This window comes from Chrysemys picta, chromosome 1, assembly GCF_011386835.1.
Source record: "Chrysemys picta bellii isolate R12L10 chromosome 1, ASM1138683v2, whole genome shotgun sequence".
Taxonomy (NCBI): domain Eukaryota; kingdom Metazoa; phylum Chordata; order Testudines; family Emydidae; genus Chrysemys; species Chrysemys picta.
The window spans coordinates 176,373,923-176,396,447 of record NC_088791.1 but is presented as its reverse complement, the minus strand read 5'-3'; the positions used below and the strand labels follow the sequence as shown (position 1 = coordinate 176,396,447).

Genomic DNA, 22,525 nt, shown 5'->3' with positions numbered 1-22,525 from the left:
TGTTTTATTTCACATTAAACAAAATACCAAGATCCTGACCACTTGTGAGCCCATGGCACTTTTTCAAAGGATAAGGGTATGCGCTCAGTGTCTTGGATGTATTCCAATATGGATTCTCCCTCCCTACCTAAACGCCTTTCTATTTTAATTGAATATGATAGTCTTCCCTTCCTGATCCCAAAACCGTTATGTAGTGCAGCTGATTCTGTAATAACTGTTTTACCGAAGAATAACTGCCATCCCTTCAAAGAAGTAGCTGCAGTTTTTAGGTCAGAGTGAAATTGTTACCCCTTTATATATAAGGTTTATAGTCTGAAAAGCATCCTCAGGCTTGCAGTAAGTACAAATCACTAAACAATATTGCTCTTCAAGGCACAATTCCGCTCCCATTGATATCAATGAGAGTTGGATCAGGCTTAAAATTTTATTAATATTAACACTAAAAATATGGCAAATATCAATATAGATTAGTTAAAAGCAAAATAAAATTTTGATCAAGATGAGGTACTGTATTTAGATTTGGGCTTGCTCTTACATAATCAAAATATACGTTCACATCTCAGTCAAAATCACCTATGCTATTGGGCACACACCCACTGTAACTAATTTTACAAAACCTGCAACCAGGGCCGGCTTCAGGGTTTTGGCCGCCCCAAGCAGCCAGCCACACACACACACACACACACACACACACACACACACACACACACACACACACAAAAGGCCGCGACCGCGATCTGCGGCGGCAATTCGGCGGAAGGTCCTTCTCTCCTAGTGGGAGTGAGGGACCGTCTGCCGAATAGCTGGACCTGCCACCCCTGTCCGGAGTGGCTGCCCCAAGCACCAGCTTGCCAAGCTGGTGCCTGGAGCCGGCCCTGCCTGCAACAATGTGCATCCTGATACCTAGACTGTTACAAAGAAGCTCTTAGTTATTATTAATCAACATGTAAATGATTGTGAACTTTTTTTAAAAATAGGTCTTAAATTACAATAGTAATTTACAGTATTAATATACAGTATTACTGGGTACTTACTAATTTTGCTTACTATTCTAGGGCAGCATTAGGGGAAAAAAAAGTCAAATCTCCTTCTACCCTCTGTTCTTTATTAGATAAATACGTTTCCAGACTTTTTGTTTTGCATAAAACACAGTAGGATTATTTTTATATCCTGTTTAATAAGATAATATTGTGAGATGATTTCATACCTTTTTAGGAGCAAAAAATTGTGTTAAATATTAATAACTTTTATTTAAAAATCAAATGCAATGGCAAAATGCTAGGATAAAATCAAACTGAAATTAAAATGAATAAATAAGTTGGGGGGGTTGCAGTTTAAGATAACCCCATCTTTTGCTGGTCATTCAATGTATTATGGGCCCAATACCGCTTGATCTGTATGCAGAACCCCTATTGAAGTCAGTGGGAATTTTACATGAATGCAGGCGAACCAAATTATCTAAATAGAAAAATGGTACATCTCAAAATTAGAACCATGGGGAGTGGTTTGGGATGAGGTTTGAGAGATGGTTTCTGGTAGCTGAAAGATGGAATTGGCTTGGGAAAATGAATAGATATTGAAGAGTTGAAAATGTATATATTTCAGTATAATGAGATGGGACAGTCCCAGAAAGCTAGGATAGTCCTGGGGTCGGGGGAAAGGCTGGAAAGATTATTGGGTTGCTATGGGTCTCAGTCAATGCTCTTTAAACCAATGGGAGTCTTTCCTTTGACTTGGATGGGCATAAGGCCAAGTATGTATAGAAATCTTGCAGGTGTGGGCCCTACTTGTTTCTATTGTTTTGTTCCTCTGGTTTTGAACTTGGAAGGTTTGAAGCCGATTCTGCCGTCACTAACCATTTTATACTGGGATGTAACTGTTATTTGTTTACACTACTGGTGAATGTAGCTTTTTCTTGTTATAATGCTAGGTATATTTCAATTATGCTATAGCACATCCTGGTGGAAAAAACTCACTGAAAATATATACTTCTGTTTCTCCTACACAAAATGCTAAAGGCATATTGTCTATTCAGTCTACTCAGCATCAGCAGACTGTACCTCAAAATGCCTTGTGAACAATATTTCCTAAAATTCTTTTTAAAACTTTTGTTCCACGGTTTGACTGTTGTAATGACAAAACGATCTGTTTTAATATGTAATATACAAAACAACATAATTGTTGCAAAATCAGTGTTATCTCAGATATTGTTTAAACAAAGAGTCACCTGTCTCTGAAATCTCAGTGTTTGGTTATTGTGTGTATCAAGTGAACCATTCAGAATCCACTATCTCCTTGTTTCCATGTATCGTATAGGAAGGAGTATTAGGCTGTCACCTAGTGGATTGCTCAGGCTGTTGTAAGAAATAGAAACCAACAAGAACAAAAATCTGAATGGCATTAAAAGAGCAAACACAATAAAATGAAAAGTAGTTTTTTTGTTTTGTTTTTGGGTTGGTTTTCCCGTCCCCTCTAGGCATTGTGAAAGCTACAACAGACCATTTATTGTTCCATAATATCTGGTTTTGAGACCCCATTCATGTCGCATAATATATTGGCCCTGAAGAAAGGCTGTCAAAATGATGCACCTAAAATTTGTAAGAGAAAATACATTAATATTCACAGCTCAGATAGCATGAATTTAATATTCCCAAGGACATCCATTTTTAAATGAACTGCACACAATTTTTGTTTAAGAAAAGCCTCTGTCTCATTAAAAATAAATCCAATAAAATGATATACTGTACAGTTAGCTTCTAGGGGAATGTTCTATGATTGTTAACAGGCCCGGAAAACAAGAGTTCTGTAATAATAGATTTATTAATTTGGTGGGGGGTGATTATTGTATGTGTTTATAATCCTTGGATAGTTAATCTTAACTTTATCAATCTGGAAAAAAGAATTACATGAGCTATCTGTCTTATTTTTTTGACTGAATTATTGTACATGCTTATAGCAGACTCCATTTAAGAGCTGAATGCCTGCAGTGAATTAACTCTGTCAAATGCAAAGCAGAAAGCCAAGCACTGAAAATAACCAGCCTGCTCACCCAGTACAATTTACAATTGCATGTTATGAGTTAAAATAACCAGCCTACTTTTTCAGTACAATTTCCAATTGTGTGTTGAAAGCCTATCTGCTTACATATATTTAACTTTCTTTAAAAAATGCTTAGAATAGCCTTAGGGCTATATTCTGCCTTTGGTTGTGTTAGGATATATAGTGATCCCTCGCTCTCCAGAGCGGAGGGAGGTCACTCTGCCTCTTGTATTGGGCAGTAACTCTGGGGCTTGGGTCACACTAGCGGGGCTGAGTTTTAAGTAGTCTAAGTCTGAGCCTGTCTAACAGAGGCAAACAAGAAATAATAATTGGGTGCTCTTGTCCCCACCCTCGGGAGAAGCAAAGCACTGAGTAGTCTTTAGCTTGCAGCCCCTCAGCTGGGACTGGCAGAGTGGCAGTATTTAATAGTCTGGAGCTCTAGCCCTTTGGGCAGGGCAGAGCAGGGAGCAAACTTTAGCCTAAGCCTTCTGGCTAAGGCAGCCAACAAACACTCTGTTCAGGGTTTGGGTAGGGCTGAGTACCCTCACAGTATAGGGGCACTGGAAGGGAGGGGGCATCAACAGAGTTTAGCATCCTAGCTTGACGGACAGTAGATTCACACCACCCTACAGGCTTATGGTGGGGAGTCAGCCACCCCAGAGGTGAGGTGGCAGAGATAGGGGGATGCGGGCCCACCAAACTCCACCACATCCCAGCCTAGGGTCCTAACAGCGGTGGAGTGGTCCGCCAGTGGGAATCCATCCACAACATGCTAACCTAGAAACAGTCAGCCACATAGACGGACAGTTGTCATCTGCCCCTGGGCAACTTCCTACCTCTGGGGTTTGGTACCTCTGGAATCCACAGGTCCCCTGGGTACATTACGGATAGTAGTTCCAGCAACTCCACATCTGGGTCCGTCTCCTTCGAGGCAGAGTGCTGCAGAGTGCAGATTCAGCTCGCGGGTGCTGCAGCAGAGTGGAAGCGTCTGTCTCCTTCCCTAGCTCCCACTCAACTGAGCTGCTGAGCTCTTCCTTTACAGTTCTGTCCTGTCCTAGTACTTCTGGCAAGGAGTGCAAGGTGGGTTCGGCTCCGCCCACCCAGGGGGAGTATAGTGATTTCTCACTATCCAGGCCAGAGGGAGGCCACTCTGCTTCACTACAACCCGACAAGTCCGTCTCCGGGCAACTGGAGATGGCAATGCCTCCTTCCCCCAACCGAGAGAAGAAATCGGCATTGGTATGATCTGTAGCTGCTTGATGATGCACCGTGAAAGCATAGGGCTGAAGGGCCAGATACCACTGCATTAGTGAGGGATGCGTTTCCTTAATGGTGTTCAGCCACTTCAGGGGGGCATGGTCAGTCACCAGCACAAAGTGAGCCCTTAGGAGATAGTAGCTTAAGACATCCACAGCCCACTTGACCGCCACGGCTTCCTTCTTAACCACCACGTAGTTCCACTCTTGGGGGGAACAACTTGTGACTGATATACAATATAGGATGCTCTTTGCCGTTAACCTCCTGAGAGAGGACAGCTCGCAGGTCCACCTCTGATGCATCAGTCTGTAACGTGAACTCCTGGTTAAAGTCTGGCTTGACCAGGGCCAGCTCCAGGCACCAGCCCTCCAAGCATGTGCTTGGGGCGGCACCTGGAGGGGGGCGGTGCTCACCCGGGGAGAGCAGGGCCGCGGCCGGGCTTCCCGCCCTCCTCCCGGCGCTACGGCCGGCCGGGGAGACCAGGGCCACTGCCGGGCTCTCCGCCCTCTTCCCGGCGCTCCGGCTGGCCGGGAAGAGCGGGGGCGCCCTCCCCCCGGTGCTCTGGCCGGCCGAGGAGAGTGGGGCCGCCCTCCCCTGGCGCTCCGGCCGGTCGGGGAGAGCGGGGCCGTGGCCGGGCTCAGCGCCCTCCCCTGCCGCACTCCCCGCTGGGAGGTGGGGGGCGGCGGGAGGCTTTTTTGCCTGGGGCGGCAAAAAAGCCAGAGCTGGCCCTGGGCTTGAAGAGCACCAGCTCTCGACACAGTTGGTCTTTGAAGGTTTGGAAGGCCTGTCAGCACTTGTTGGTCCAACACACGCATTGAGGGCTGTCCTTCAAGAACTCTGTCAGAGGTGCTGCAATCGAGTCAAAATGGGGGACAAAGTGGCAATAGTAGCCCGCTAGCCCAAGAACTTGTTGCACCTGCCCCTTTGTGGTAGGGACCGAATAGGCCTGCAGTGCCTGGACACTTCCTACCAGAAGGCGTACTTGGCCTCACCCGAGGGTGTATCCCAAATAGGTGGTTTCCTGCCACCCAATTTTACACTTCTTTGGATTGGCAGTCAGCCTGGTATTGCATAAGGCTCTGAGGATAGCGGCCACCTGGTTGAGATAGTCTTCCCAGTGGCTGCTGTAAATCACTGTGTCATTGAGGTAGGCAGCAGTGTAGGCCTAGTGGGGTTGTAGGACCCAGTCCATCAGCCACTGGAAAGTGACCGGGGCGCCGTGGAAACCAAAAGGGATCCAGGTGAATTGGTACAACACGTTCGGGGTGGCGAATGCAGTCTTCCTGTAGTTCAGCTACACAGGAATTTGCCAGCACCCCTTTGTGAGATCCAGGGTACTGATGTACTGGGTATCACCAAGGTGGTCTAGTAGCTCATTGATCCATGGCATCAGGTACACATCAAATTTAGAGATGGTTTTCAGTCTCTGAAAATCGATGCAGAGCCTAAGGGTTCCATCAGGCATTGGGACCAGAACGATGGGGCTGGGACAGTCACTTTGGGGCCTCTCAATTATGCTTAGTTCCAGCATGGTCTGAACCTCCTTTTCCACTACTTCGCAGAAGCAGCGTGGCAATGGCCTCGTGGTCGCTTGGACATCTTCTCCCAAGTCCACCAATATTCTTTGTTGGATGAGTGTGATCAGTCCTGGCTGCACCATGAAGGTTTTACGGAATGCCTTCAATAGGCTCCTGGCTTGGCTTAGCTGCTCCTCAGTCAGAGTATCTCCCAGCTGTATACCGTCAGAGTTGGTTGGGCCAGGGAGCTCGGGTCCTACCTCTGGCTCTATGAGGTACGGGGCAATTAACAGCTCCTTGCGCTCCCGTCCTGCCTTTAACAAATTGACAAGGTAGATCTGTCATTTTGTTTCTTTTGGTTGGATTGGGACACTCATAAGTGAGCAGATTGATATGGTGAATGATTTCATAAGGCCCCCGCCAGCATGCTAGGAGGTTTGATTTTTCAAAGGGTAGTTGGAGCAGTACCATTTTGCCGGGATCAAAGGTCCTTCCCCGAACTCCCTTATTATATGTTTGCTCTTGTGCTTTCTGAGCACACTGTAGATTCTCTTTCCCCGCCCTGGTTAACAGCTCCTGAAGCTGCAGGACATATTGGAAGAGGCCCTGTGAGGGAGATGGTATTTGTTTCCAGTTTTCCCGCATAAGGTCTAGCAGTCCTTTTTGCTCCCAGCTATAAGTTCCCAGTAACAGGGGTGGAATAAGTTGGTCCCCCTGGTGAAGAACTTTCAGAGGGAACTTTTGCAACATTTCATTCAGTGTTCAGTTAAAACTTTCCACAAGGCCATCCGTCTGTGGGTAGTATATGGATGTATGCATTTTTTTTTTATCCCCAGGAGGCTACAGACTTGGCAAAGGAGCTTCAACATGAAGTTGGTGCCTTGGTCCGTCAGGACTTCCCGGGCGAGGCCTACTTGGGCAAAGATTTTCAAGAGCTCTGCAGCAATCATCCAGGCTGTGATGTTCCAAAAGGGGACTGCTTCTGGAAACCGAGTGGCATAATCTAGGACCACCAGGATGTATTGGAATCCTATGCCACTCTTTGGAAGGGGCCCTATGAGGTCCAGGGTGATCCTTTCCAATGGGGTGGCAACCACTGGCAAGGGAATGAAAGGTTCCCTTGATACTCCCCTTGGGGTTGCTCGTTGGCACTCAGGGAGGAGACACAGAAATCTTTCACCTCCCTGTACACTCCAGGCCAGAAGACTCAGGCGAGGGCTCGTGCTGGAGTTTTTTCATGACCCAGTTGCCCAGCCGCTGGATCGTCATGGGCAAGCCGCAAGACTGCACACTGGTGTCATCGGAGTACCATGAGCTGGGCTCGGGTTTCATGTGTCCAAGAGTGATCCAGTAAAGGCAGTCCTCAGTCAATTTGAAATTGGGGTATACTGTTGCCCCGGAGGGGCTCCGGCATGGTCCCATTAACACAAGCCAGCTCTTAATAGGCCGACTCAGTGAGGGATCCTCCCATTGGTCCCGGATAAAGTCTACCCCCAAATTCGGGGCCTCTTCTTGAGTGGATTGCCCGGGGTCAACCTCTTCATCCAGGGGGTCAGGGTCTCTGGTTCTGCGGTCCTTTTAGTCGGGGTTCTCAGGATGGCCCATTGCTCCAGGGGTCACTTGGCTGCCGAGGCGACCCTCTCAAAAATGATGAGGAAGGCTTCTGGATCGTCCTCAGGGCCCATTTTCGCCAAGCGCACCAGCACTGTGGTGTCAGCCGGGGCTGCTGCATCCCTGGTGTTGGAGCCACCTGGGGTCGGCACAAGCGCCGCAAGCTACTGTAAGCACTGTTGCTGCTGCTCAGTTTTAGGCACACAGTTCTTGAATCAGTTGCTGTTGCTGATTCCCTAGTAGTTGCAGTAGTTGTTGCTGCTGGAGCTGTCCCACCTGCTGTTGCTGTTGGCTCTCAGCGAGCCATTTGATCAGTTTCTCAATCTTCATCCTTCCCAAACTGGGGGAGGGTGACAGAGTTCTGTCTAGTGCTGTCCTTGGCTTATCCTCTTATCTCAGGGGAGGGGATGATGCCCACATTCTCCACCAAATGCAGTGATCATTCGCTGTCCAGTGGGGAAAGAGACCACTCTGCATTTTGTATTGGGCGGTAACCCTCGGGCTTGTTCCATAATATTATTTCAATATTTTGCAAATTTGTATGGATTCTCAAGTTTTCTATGTAGTCTTAAGCATGTTGCTAAAATATATTAGTGATCCCATGCTCTCCATGTTGTAATTGCAATGGGGGAGGTAGAATAGTAGACAGAGAATAGGAGATATGTTCAAATGTGTATGATAACTCAGTTTATCTCACAGATATTGCCAATTATAGGACACCTGTCTCATGTACGTTATAAGGATCCGTATAAAACATTGCTAACATATGGAATCAGTGGAGCAAATCAGTGCTGCCGCTAGGGGACACAGGTAGGAATCCTATCCCGGACATGAGTTTAGCAAGGGATTTACAACAGCTCACTTGAGGTGTTTTTTCTTTTTCTTTTTCTTTCAAAGCTGCTGCTTGTAGTCCATGGCAGGAAGCAGCAGAGAGCATCAGTCTGTCTCCTTCCTGCACCTGCTCCTCCACCCAAGGTCAGACAGGCCTGCAGGGTATAGGCAAATCTCCAGAGGCCCCAGCCAAGTGCAGCTTTAAAAACAAAACAAATCTTCGATGTGTTCTAAATAAGAGCCTTGTCTGTGTACAACTGCTGAAGGGACAGGTCTCTTAGCTCTCCCTCCAGAGACTTCTTTACTTAATTTAAAAGCTAGCAGCTGCCTCCCTTTGATGATGCTGGCACCATTGGAAAACACCACGGGTGTGAAAGGTTTATGAAATACTGCCTGCCTCCAGTGGACCACTTCTGTTCCTACAAGATGGGGGAGGCTTCCTCTGGGGTTTCCCAAGTGAGACAGCAGTTTAGAAAAGGATCATATAACTCTCCTACTTCCCAAGCTCAACTGTGAGGAGACGGGAGCATCCTGCCTGTCTAGCTTATATAGCCAGCATAGCAAAAGGGAGCAGAACTGGGAGCAGGTAAATGTCCTACCCTTAGCCCAAGACCACAGACAGAGCTGCATAGACACTATGGCTGCCTTCAAGAAATGAAACAAGAACAGATCAGCTCCTTAACTATAAAGCTGGAAGGAGGCAGCAGCATAACAGCAGCTTGGCTAGGAATATGGGATGAAATTATTGCCTCACTGAAGTCAATGGGGAAAACCACACTGATTTCAATAAGGCAGGATTCCCCCAATGGTCTCTTCCTCCCATTTTATAACCATTCAGGTTGTAATTCCCAGGTGAAGAGGTGGAACAGATGTATCAGGATAGAAAAATCTGGCTAAAAAAGAAAACGAATGGCAAAAAGTCATGAGATTTTCAGAAAATATATTTTTTTGGATTCTTTTTATTTGCTTTCTGTCTTTTAAGCCTTTAGAGCGCATATTTCCAAGGTTTTCTTCTCGACTAAGAATCTAGAATCTTCCTTTTTAAAAAAAATGAAAGTTGAGATTCTCACATCATAACATGATTCCAGGAACTGGGGGATTTAGACTCACAATAACATTGCAAGAGTTGGCTATGAAAGTATGGTACTATTCAAGGGCCAGTTCCAGTTAAGTAAATGAGGCTACTCAAATGAGTATGGGTTTAGGGAGGATTGGACTCAAAATGCTGTACAGTTCAATGTATTAACAAAAATGTGTACTACTTTTTAAAATGTAAAATTTTAAATTTTCTTCTAAACTTTTTAAAAAAGAAATGTGCTTAATCTTGGCCTCATATGTTGTTGCAAATAAAAATCGTCTACATGTGTAGTATCCAGTTTGACTACAAAGGGTAGAATGCATTTGCATAATAGAAAGTAGGCGTAAGTCTATAGAGTTTTAATTAATTAGTATTGTGCATTGATTTTAGGTCTTAAAAATGCAGAGGACTTTTTTAAAAAAATCCTTTGTATGGAGACTAATTATAATAGAAAAATCTCCAGTTACATTAAGATTCTATTAGTTTAATTCATTTCAGACCCTACATTATTTTATTGCAAATTTGTTTTAAAATATTCGTCAGACCTTTGAGGGGCTTGAGCTGTTCTTAAATGGGCTCATTTTCACAAGGTAGCATTGCTATCTAGTGAACTACTGTATGCTGTAATGCCCTCTGCTGGTAGTAAGCTGGTAAAATCTTCTTCGCTCTTAGAGGGTGTGGAAATGTGTTAAATATTGAGATGTGAGAGTAAAAGCAACACTAACTTTCAGCAATATACTAATCACTGACATTATGCTATAAATCGGGAACAAAACCAGCAGACTTGTTTCCAAAAAAATGATGTGCCATAAATGGCATCCATTTTCCATAAACTCTGCAACACCTTCAAAATTCATTAACCAAAGTATTTCAAACTTATTTACAGGGCTAAAGAGCTGGAATATTTTGGGTATTAACTGATACCATCCATTTACTTCAAGCTAACACTCTCTGCATCAACAAATCAAAACTTCACGAAAACTTTACTAGGATGATCGTATTAGACTCCAGTATTTCAGCACGAATTGCAATGGTCATTGAAACCAAGTGGTTCAATAATTTGCTTGCATTTTCCCCACCCTACTTGTGTACAGAATTCACTTACAAACAAACACAATTGTGTTCATCTGAAGCCATTATTATAGTAATACTATTGTATAAGTGCACCATGACTAACTGTATATGATACTCCTGGTCAGTGATTAGAAACTTTCATAAAAATAAGAGTGATACACTATGCAATTGAACAAGCACATATTGAAGAAACCAGATTAAATCATTGTATGATATGAATACTTTAAAAGATTATATTTTTGAAACCAAAATCAATTGTTTATTTTCCCCCACCATATGATACTATATTTGTTTTCATTGTGGAAAAAGAACATTTAAAAATCCATGACAATCCTAATGAGGATTTAATTATTTGGAAGTTTTAATTCCCTTCCAACATAGCAGCCATTCTTAATAACTAGGGCTTCTTGATGCTATGATAATACAAATAATAAACTATAATTATACAATGTATTATCTGCATTACTGTGGCATTTAGGAGACCTACTAATGGACCACAACCCCACTGTGCTAGGTGCTGTAAAACCATAGAACAAAAAAGTCAATCCCTGCACCACAATGCTCACAATCTAAGTAAAAGATCAGTGAGATCAGATGGATACAAACACACTCAACTAAGTTTGGTTCAATAACCTTTCTCTAAAGTAACTTTATAATTTGCGGTATGTTTTAGTTAAAATTGCTGTATGTCTTCACTATGTCAAAGAAAATGTCCTTTTATCTTTTCATCAAATGAACTTATGTTGTACAGCTAGTGTTGAATATAACTCATTCACATTAAGTTATACATTTTTGGTGTCTTCAGATATATTTCTTGGAGACTTGGGCTGAAGTTTTCAAAAGTGCTTAGCAGAACTGAATGCTCAACTCCCACTAAGAGTAAAAGGGAGTTAAGTTCTGTCATAACTATAAAGGGAAGGGTAATAGCTGTCCTGTGTACAGTACTATAAAATCCCTTCTGACCAGAGACTCCAAAATCCTTTTCTCTGTAAAGGGTTAAGAAGCTCAGGTAACCTGGCTGACATCTGACCTAAAGGACCAATAAGGGGACAAGATACTTTCAAATCTTGGGGGGGGGGGAAGGCTTTTGTTTGTGTTCTTTGTTTGGGAGTGAGTTCGTTCTCGGGACTGAGAGGGACCAGACATCAATCCAGGTTCTCCACATCTTTCTAAACAAGTCTCTCCTATTTCAAACTTGTAAGTAAATAGCCAGGCAAGGCGTGTTAGTTTTCCTTTGTTTTTCTCAACTTGTAAATGTACCTTTTACCAGAGTGTTTATCTTTGTTTGCTGTACTTTGAACCTGAGACTAGAGGGGAGTCCTCTGAGCTCTTTAAGTTTGATTACCCTGTAAGGTTATTTCCATACTGATTTTACAGAGATGATTTTTACCTTTTTCTTTAATTAAAAACCTTCTTTTTAAGAACCTGATTGATTTTTCCTTGTTCAAGATCCAAGGGGTTTGCTATAAATCGGGAACAAAACCAGCAGACTTGTTTCCAAAAAAATGATGTGCCATAAATGGCATCCATTTTCCATAAACTCTGCAACACCTTCAAAATTCATTAACCAAAGTATTTCAAGGGGTTTGGATCTTGATTCACCAGGAGTTGGTGGGAGGAAGGAGGGGGAATGGTTAATTTCTCCTTGTTTTAAGATCCAAGGGGTTTGGATTTGTTTTCACCAGGGATTTGGTGAAGGTTTTTCAAGGTTTCCCAGGAATGGAATCCATTGAAATGGTGGCAGCCGAACCAGAGCTAAGCTGGTAGTTAAGCTTAGAAGTTTTCATGCAGGCCCCCCTACATTTGTACCCTAAAGTTCAAAGTGGGGATCCAGCCTTGACAAGCTCCATTAGGTGTTTTGTGAAAAATCCCACCCTTAAACGTTTAATAAGAGTCACTTGAAAGAGACTTTCACTCTGTCTAAATATTCCCATCAAATATGAGGTCAGATGTCAGATTAACGGAAGACTTAAAGGGTTTTCTCAGCTATAATATGGACATGTATTCCTCTGGAGACTTGCTTTGTTCAAGTACTTTTATGATTTCTTCTTACCACTTCCATGCTGGAGAAAAGAGATGCTTTGTATGGCCAAAAAATAGGGTTCAGTTTAGTTCAGTGGATCAGAAATATGTATTTCAATGGGCTAAAATGTTGTGAAGATAGAAACTGTTATCTAAATGCTACATATTTTTACTGTTTTGACACAGTGAAATTAAGAGCATTTCAGTTGGCAAATCTATTCTACCCTTTAGGTGACACAATGGATTCAGATCTAAATGATGGATATATGTAAATCCAGACATGCTTGGAGACATACATGTTACAAGACAAACATTAGCACTTAAAACCATTGCATAGATTTAGGGTAATCCCTGGAGGGTTTTAATTCCTAGGATCGCCATATCCTAAACTAGCAGTAGTTCGAGGTGACAAGTCACAGCCAGAGAGCAGGTGTGTAAGACAGGCCTGTCACTTTTCAGACATTTATGGAACTTGCCAGTATACTGAAGTCCATCTGCTTTCTTTTCAAACTTTCTACTGATCTGCTACAGCTGATTATCAGTGCCATTTAGACTAGACCTGAAAGGGAGGGAGAATTTTAAAAGGTATGAGTTAATTTCCTTTTAATTTTGCTTCACTTTAACTGGGAACTTTACTCTTTTTTTAAAACCATGGAGAACTTGATGGAATTATATCCTCTTTTGTCTTTGTGTGATCTCCTGTATAGCATTTCTGGAAGACCTGGTCTGAGATAATCTATTGCTGAACAGTCTTTGAAATGTGTCTTATACCTAGTCTTCCCCTCTAAGACCTAAAATGTACCATAGATACTGTTAATCCCTTTATATATTACAGATACAATCAAAATAACAGAATTACTAAGGAGGCTATTCTGTTTCTGGAACAAGGCAATTTCAACTACCATCACGCTCTTCAACTACCCCCTGAATGAGAGTAGCTATTATTTGACACTGACCACTTATTTGAAAAGTTGAAAACTGGAAACAGGCAGATCTGCACCGGGAGACCCACATTACAGACAGGAGAGGATTTAGATTGATTGCCAATGTGCCGACAACTGTGGATCTCTGACAATAGGATTTAGCTTGAGGTGCAGATATACATATGACATTCTTTGTCATATACTTCCATTCTTGCTATGTCCCTCTACTGCAGAGGGTGATACTCCAGTTCTTAATTAACTTAATTGGTCCACAGTGAACTTAAACTGTTCAAGAGGTAAAGATGGATGTCATTTTTCATTAAGAAGACAAGCTTGATATTTTTCTTAAGACATACTATAGCAATCTTCATTGATTCTCACAGTTTAAGATGTAATAAAAGAGCAGCAGATTAAAAGGTTAACTACTTAAAAGGACACAACTGTTTGATGCTGTATTAAGAGATAGGTAAACAGTAACCATTACAAATTAATTCCACTCTGCGACTTGTATTAATAATGCTAGAATTAAAAATTTAAAAAAGCCCTATAAGTTATGTTTACTCATTTTTCAAAACATTCACAGTCTTAAAACATCAGTGGTATAAATATTACATGAAGACAAAAGAGCATCAGTTTAACTCCATGAAGTCCTGGAGGCAGACTTTCATAACAATAATGATCAGGCTATCACATCTTGGAAGTTCTACAGAGTATGTTTTTACACTAGGTATATCTACCTATGTAAAAACCAGGCAAATATAGCTGTCAACATAGCTATAGATACACATACACAAAACCCCTATAGACAAGTTTACTACAATGTTTTACTGGATCCCAGATTTGAAATCCGAGATCAACTTTTTAAGCTAGTGTTTGTAGAAACATGATTTTATTTTCTTGTGGTGGCATATCACATTTGTCTCATTACATTAATGACTCAAAGAACAAGTTGTTATCCAGGCAACTAATTTATAATCAATACTTTCAGACATAATTTCTTTGAAGCTGTATCTGTACAGTCAACTGATATCTTGTAAAAGGCATATATTTGTTCTATAGATAAATGTGAGGTCAGATACAAAACCACTCACATTTTGGATAGAATAGTTCAGACCCCTGAGATGGGAAGTAGTTTATACTTCAGCACATCTTTAATTTACTGTATTTAAACTACTACAAAAATAAACTAAGCTTATGTTCTTGCTTTGAAAAGTTATGGGCATTTTCATGTCTTTCAACATAGTAATGTCTTCAGTTGATTACAAGTAAGATTGGAAAACAAATCCTTTAATGAAATATCTGCTACAAAATATTGAATACAATCACACATTGCTCAGCAAGGCTGCTGATGAAGTGAAACAAATGCAACACATCAAATGTTTCCATGAAAAACATAATTAAAGGTTTTCTGGTATGCACCTTAATGGGATACAAAGAATAAATCACATTAAAATACTGTTAAGACACTAACAACCCAATTTCATGTGGAACTCCAACTACTGAAAGGTTTGACGGGCATTTACAATTTACTGTTCTCATTTACAGAAATGATTTGCAGATCTAAATGAATATTTTCTCTTTCCTTTTTTTCTTTGGGTCAAACTAGCCACCTGTTTATTAAAACAATTCACTGCAAAACCAAAGAGGTCATTTCAGGATAAAACCTCCATCATTGCTAAGAGTAACCCAAACAGGGTGCCGAGTTGGACTGTTCAGGGTATGAAGTGACATCAGGTAATATTTGGTTCTTCTAAGATTCTATATTCTTTGAGCTAAAACATTCTAAAGACTAAGGTCTAAAGAAAAACCTTTTATTGGAATGTACATTAACAGTTGTTTATATTTCTACATCATTATGTTTGATTTATGGTGTCCAGCTGTGTTGATAAACTTTATGCATAGAAATGTGTATACTAACCAATCTACTGCCAAAATACCAAAGAAATAACTCCTCTGTCAGTAGCTTATGAATTCATAAGTTAACTCAAAGTAATATTCATAGGATAAAGCTCATTTTAGTCTTCCCCTATTTTAGAGCAACAAATAGTTTCTCTCAAATTCCTAATTTTCAGCAGGGGGGAATATTTTAATATATGACTTAGAAAAAGAATGAATAAAAACAGCAGTGGATATGTTGATGTGGTATCACCTCACTAAATGATGCTTAGGAACAATTGTTGCTTCTCTAAAATTAAAATACACTTCATACCTAAAACTAGTATCCGTTAAAAATACTAGAGTATCTGCTGTTCCCATTGAAATCATTGGAAAAAGTCCTATTCATTTCAATGAAAGAAGGGTTCCTTGACAGAACAAGGAGTAATCGTCTCAAGTTGCAGTGTGGGAGGTTTAGGTTGGATATTAGGAAAAACTTTTTCACTAGGAGGGTGGTGAAGCACTGGAATGGGTTACTTAGGGAGGTGGTGGAATCTCCGTCCTTAGAGGTTTTTAAGGTCAGGCTTGACAAAGCCCTGGCTGGGATGATTTAGTTGGGGATTGGTCCTGCTTTGAGCAGGGGGTTGGACTAGATGACCTCCTGAGGTCCCTTCCAACCCTGATATTCTATGATTCTAAAAATCAGTGTTGTTTTTTATTCCCCTAAAATCACATAGCTAAGAGAAAAGTTGTTATAGTATATCCTACGCTATTCTGATAAGTTAGAAAGCGGGGGAAGTAAATAGGTATTAAAAAATAAAAGCTGCTATCACCAGGGAGACCTTTTATTTCTGCCCAATTAAATAAAATGGCTTTGCTAATAGCATAGCAGATAACTGGCCAAAGCATAAAATGTAAAGCAAGTAAAATCCATAAAAGGCTTGAATGTAATATTCTGAGATTACAAGCAGATCTTATGGGTAAAATCTCAGTGCTAAGTAAGCATCATGTCTCAATCACAGTTCTAGTTTTGAGGAGTTACCATGTGCAGTCAACATATTTAGTGTCACCTTTGTTACTCTATATAATGCACACCATCTGTTTCTGCAAGTGGGGACACAGAACCAAGATGAGAGCTTGTTCTGTTGTAATTGGCTTTCCTTATACAGAATATTAGTGTATGCCCCGGTAGGAAGTTTTCCAAGATTATTACTTTTCTTGCAAAGCCATAGTTTTCTAAACCTGACATATGCAAAGTGTGGTCCATAGGCCACCAGTAGTCCACAAAGCTTTTGTTGTCATGTGGTGCACCTCTGCTTCCTTCTTTAAAGTGATTTCTACAGCCACCCAGCCTCTTTATAGGCCAAATCCTCCAGTCTTACTCATGCACAGCTCCCACTGAAATCGGGGACTGCAGAATATGGTCCATATTACTAGAGCCAGGATGCAAGCAGATGCAGCTGTTGAAGAAGCAAAGGAGGATGGACAAGCTTAGCAGCTTCCATTAGGGGCCATGCAAGCATAAGAGGAGTGAGGTAAGAAACCAGGGGCAGCTTTAGCTGTGGTCCATGGGTGAAATTGCACCCACAGAAATCAGTCAAAACTGAATGATGCTCTGACACAGCGCACACAATGCCACTCACACAAATTTGCCTAAACCACCCCTCTGTCAGGCAGGTGTGATGTCAGACCAAATTTCAATGAGTGGTGTTGCTCACAGTGCCACTCAGGTTTGGCTCAGCTAATCTCAGTCATGACAGAGGGAGAGCTGGGTCAAATTTGAATGAATGGTGTTTCAACCTGCTGCATGGGGTCACAGTGATGCTCAGATTTGGTGCCTACCATCAATAGTGTAGGGAGCAACTCGCCCACCCAGGCAGGGCCCAGATCTTACTGTCGCCATCACTGTCATCGTTATGTTAGGTCCGAGGCGACCTGCAGGCCAAGAGACCGGAGTGGGATTACACGTACTGCTTCCACTGGCAGTAGGCCCTGAACGCAAAGAGAGGCAGGATCAGGAGCAGCCTCAAACAGGACAGAATCATCCCATCACCACAGGGAGGCCAACGACCCCACAGATCTGGGCCCTCTCTGACCTCCCCATCTCCACAACCATTGAATTGGGAGGTGACATCCTCCTACTAAGAAAGTGTGACTTCCAGTGGGACCAAAATAATCCACAGAATGAGACAACAGCTGCCTCAACAAGCTACCGTCTTGAAGAGTGAGACAAGGGAAAGCAGTGGTGCGCAACAGAATGAGAGCTACACAGGAGAGTGTGTATCTGAAGTAGCACATCTACACAATACAGGATATCAGCTACAAGCATTCACCTTTCTGTGGAGCTCAGATGACCTGAACAGTACAGGAAGCCTACAGGGCAAGCAGAGGAGATTAGTAGACCTATGGAAACAGAAATTAATGACTTCAATGTCCAGTAGAGTTGATCAAAAATGGAATTTCCATCCTGCAGGAAGTTCTGATATTTCAACTTTGTTTTTTGGCATGATTTGGGATAAAAAGTCAAAATATCAATACTTCACAAGAAATGAAAAATTTCAAATTGGGAATGTCAAAAAGTTTGGCTTTAGAAATAAAATGTTTCATCTACAGATTGTTTGACATTAATTTGTGTCCAGTGACCTCCCACGGTGCCTCATGGGAGTTGTAGTTTAGGTGCCTCATGCATCCATTCTCCCATATTGGTCAGGCTCTCCAGCAGGATATTATCTCCCAGGATGCCCTAAAGCAGCTCAACTAGAGGGGTGATCACAGATTTGTGTCAGATTGACCCCATATAAAAGATTTAGATGGGGGGCAAAGTGAACTTAGACATTTTTTTTTCTCCTGCTGATAATAGCTCACCTTAACTGATCGCTCGCATTATAGTGGGTATGGCAACACACATTTTTTCATGTTTTCTGTGTATCTCTATCTCTTCCTACTGTATTTTCCACTGCATGCATCTGATGAAGTGGGTTTTAGCCCACGAAAGCTTATGCTCAAATAAATATATTAGTCTCTAAGGTGCCACAAGTACTCCTCGTTCTTTTTGCTGATACAGACTAACACGGCTACCACTCTGAAACATGAGACATTTCTGTTAGGAAAAATCAAGTAATTTTGGCAAAACTGGCATTTTCACAAGAAAAACGCTGACTTTCTTTAAACCATATTTTCTGTCAAAACACTGGGAGCAAATTCCCAACTAACTCTATTATTAACCGTATTTGTACAAATTCACTAAAAACTGAAGCTACTACAAGGATGACAGGGCGTCATTACTGTGAACTTCCTCTCACAATGCTGTTCATTACCTCCATAAACCAAAACTGGGCCTTCTCCCTGAGCTTGAAATCTAAAAAAATGGGTGCATGCACAATTTTTTTTTCTCAATATACAACTTTGATGTTAGAATGTTACATAAAATGTATGTATCACTGTTCTGTTCTGTGCAATGCATGAAAGAAGAAATGGAAAGCTGCATTTCTTTCATTATATAAGGTCTCTTGCTAGACTGAGTTCACAGTCAAGTAGATAAGGACCTATAGATCACAAAACCATAATGATGAGACAACCTCCGGGATTTTGAGGGATTTTAATCCTTTTAAACTATAATTTGAGTATAAAAAAACTAATCAGAATCCTTGATCCTTTCTTTCACTTAAATATCAACACATATATTTTTATTCCCAGGATGAATCCATTTATCATTATTAAAACAAATCCATGTTTTTCTTATTATATGGAACCCAGTGCTATGTTCTAGAATTAGAATGGAACATACCACCACCACCAGCATCCAGATTGGCACAAATGGTAAATATACAATGTTTTATTTTTCATTGAATTTTTTCTTTCCCCTTCCTCACCTTAATCCCAAATTCCTCTGCAGTTTTGCACTTTGCCCAGTCTGTTCCCTTTTATGGCTGACTTTTTCCAATGACTCAATTTTATACTGCAAAATGGAGCTGAGCTTTAATGATATCAGCGCATAACCATCTGGTAATCAGGTCCCCTGACTCAGTTGAATTTATTCAGTAGAAAGGACCAAAGATTGTGTTTGAAAGTTCAACTCAAAGTCAAATAAAACTGAGTTCACATTCTGCTTATTGGACACTGTGACAAAAGCAGTAGGGAGGAAGAAATCCAGTAGAAAAACTAGGATGTAAAAATAGAGGAGAATGAAGAAAATGAAAAACAAACAAAAATATTTCTAATTTAAAAAAAAACACCCTACATGAATGCAGATATGTGTGAAACTTCAGAATGACTCTGAACTACAGTGGAAAAAGATGGCAAATGTTGTCCACAGTGCAGATTGGATCACTGCTGAGGAACAACTGTTGTAACCAGATCTCCCACCACAGCTAAATTTGTAAAATACAAAGGGGCCTTAGAGTAGGTTAGAAGTTAGGCAAAATGAGTTTGCTCAACCTTAGTTTCTAGGGTTAACAAGCCCTACAGCTTTATTTTCCAAAACCTTAATTAAAAGCAGGAAAAAATAATTTAGGCGCTGATGTTCAGAAGTGGCTCCTCTCCATTTCTGTGCTCAGAAGTAACTGGGGGCAAAAATAACTGCAGATGCAATTGATAGCCTAATAGGACAGTCACAATCAGGTAGTTGGGCATTTAAGTGCTATAAAATGCTCCCACAATTATTTGTGCTACAATGAATTTGCAGACAGAAAATCAAATGTGAAGTTGGGATGATTTTAATAACCATGGCCTTAATGTTTTATTCATCATTAAACCAAGGAACAAAAATCTTAGATTCAGCTAGAAGGTATCCCCTGAATATTCTTGGATGCACTGTAACATATATTTAGAAGTAGCATGAGAGAAGGTCTTTATCATTGATATCCTGTGGCTTTTGTTTTTGCTACATGCCGACTTATATAAATGGGTTACTATCACTGTAGAATGGTGTAGCATGCAGCATACTGCAAATAGTCTCTGAACTGTTCAATAATAGCCCATTTCAAAGCCAGGAATTAGAGCTTCTCTGAATGTGAATAATAGTTCTTTTCTGCTTGGCGGGGGGCAGGGGATTTGGACTCAAAGCCTATTACTCACAAATAGATTTGGTCAGGAACTGAAATTTATGTTCTGTGGAAAATTCTGATATTTAAAATTAAAATTGCTTGATTGGGAACAAAAAGCCAATTTAAAAAAAAAATAGTTAAATGAAAAGTCCCTAAAAATTGGATTCAGGATTATTGAAACTTTTCATTTTGATAGTGGCTTTTCAATTATTTTTTGTAGCTTTTATATTATATTAAAATATTACAACTAATATTTTAATATGATATAAAAATCAAATGACACTACTGAAATGAAACCATATAAAACTTTAATTGTAATGGACATATTCCCATGAAACATTTTGAGCTTCAGAAAACTGCATTTTTTGATTGAGAATTATGCCATCACAATTTTTTGACCAGCTCTGCCCACAATGAATTTATTTGACACTGATAAAATATTGCCCTTCAGCCAAAGTATAAATGAGCAAAAGAAATATCTGGCTAACTGGGAATATACCACCATGGGTAGGGGTAGATAAATTATCCATCAGTTTCACCAAAACCTCCTGGTGGCTTTTACTCCAGTGGTCTTTCTGAATTTGAGATAAGTGGTAAAAGTTCCTTTTGCCTTACCTCTGCCTCTTTCCATGTTCATTAAATTTATTTGAAAGGTCATATAAAGGTTTTAACAATACAAGAAAAGTCCTGAATGAGTACACAATAGTATCTTGGGAAACCCATTAGCTTTTGTATCCCTTATACAATTTCTGGTCTTTTTTACTTCATATTCTGAATGGTTGCTAGCTCACTACTTTGATTTCATATTAATCTTCATAGATATCCAACTCCTCTCTTGGAAAGAGGTTAAAGATAATAATTAATGTGTTTTAATTTCTCGCAAACATTTAAAAACTTTCTTTATCTCTTCGGCATGCTGACTGCCTTGCTATGCACCAAGCTACTATCTAAAAACGGGATGCATATATTTTCTATTCAGTTCTGGAAAGCTGCTTGTGCATTTATCAACCCAAAGGGAATGCAAGTTCATGGAGCATCTTCTAGATGTTACAGATGTGATCAGCTTCTGGACATCCTCACTCATTAGAAATTTTGAATAAAGTTAAACCATTAATTTCCCCTTAAACCAGTTCTTGCATTCTGGATAGTTGGTTTCTATCTAGTACAATTTTACAGTCTCAATCATGCAACCTTTTTTTCCATACATATATTAAAGAATACAGAGAACATGACAGTGTTAGTCATTCTTTCAATAAAAATTTCCAGTGTAGCTTTTGATCTCCCAGAGGAGTCAAGGAATGATGCCATAAGCCCAGTGAATAGGGGTGATATTAATAGACCTGGTATTCTTGTTTGGAAGTATACCTCTCCATTTTAACCCTTTTTGGAAAAAAACAACAACAGTTTATCATTGTTTTAAACATGCTTCTTCAAAATGAAGCACTGGATTCTTCCTCAGTTGCGCACATACACCTTAGCCGACTAGTAATTTATACATACTTCTAAGCAGGAGTTAAAGTGATGAGGAGGGGGAAGTACAAGCCTCTCCTCTGCTAAAAGCAGAGGAAGAGTTTCCCCTTTTCTCTGGCTGGTGTGGGGACTGATATTTGTACAATGCCTAGCACAATGGAGCACTGATCTTGGATGGTCCCTAGGCACTACCATAATAAACATGATTAATAACATTGAAAACTCCTCCTCTTGTCTTCATCTATTTTAACTACTGCCCCTAATCCATGCCATACCCTTGGGATGTGATGCACAGGCTGATGTGTTAGCAGCCCTTATCTCTTTGCATTCAGAGCTATGGGAAATTCTGCCCAGATTGCATTCCATCTTTGATGAGGATGGGATTGCTGTTATCTGTTGTGTATATTTTCAGTTGTTATATTTTTTACAATCTTTCTATTTCTTCTTTGAAACAATTTTTACATATTTCATTACTTTCTGTAATTATTAGACATACAAGATATTGATATCACATAAAAGTTAGATTTGATCTCGTAAGAAAACAGATGCTATATTTAAAATGATTTAAGAATTCTGTTCTTTTATGTTAAGAAATATATATTATGTCTTTGATAATTATAAATGGAATGTTAATTGATGTGCTGTTCAGATAAATTATTTATAATTGTGTTTGAAGATATGTTAACGAGTTTCTGAAACAGTTTGGAAACTATAACAAAAACAATAGCTATAGTGCACCTGGACAACTTTAATCATTTCTCAACATATCACCTGCAGTGCCAC

General features: G+C 40.6%; 1 protein-coding gene and 1 long non-coding RNA gene across 4 annotated transcripts in view; one reads left to right on the top strand and one right to left on the bottom strand.

Moving 5' to 3' along the window:
* ROBO1 (roundabout guidance receptor 1) overlaps nt 1-22,525 on the bottom strand; it is a 1,068,890-nt gene that overhangs the window by 450,467 nt on the left and 595,898 nt on the right. The gene's annotated exons all lie outside the window — the stretch shown is intronic.
* The window catches only part of LOC122173768 (uncharacterized), a 26,997-nt gene extending 4,472 nt beyond the window's left edge, over nt 1-22,525 (top strand). Inside the window, exons 2-3 of the long non-coding RNA XR_006174560.2 lie at nt 6,650-15,086; nt 17,151-22,525. This is a non-coding gene — a long non-coding RNA (uncharacterized LOC122173768). The remainder of the gene's footprint in view (nt 1-6,649; nt 15,087-17,150) is intronic.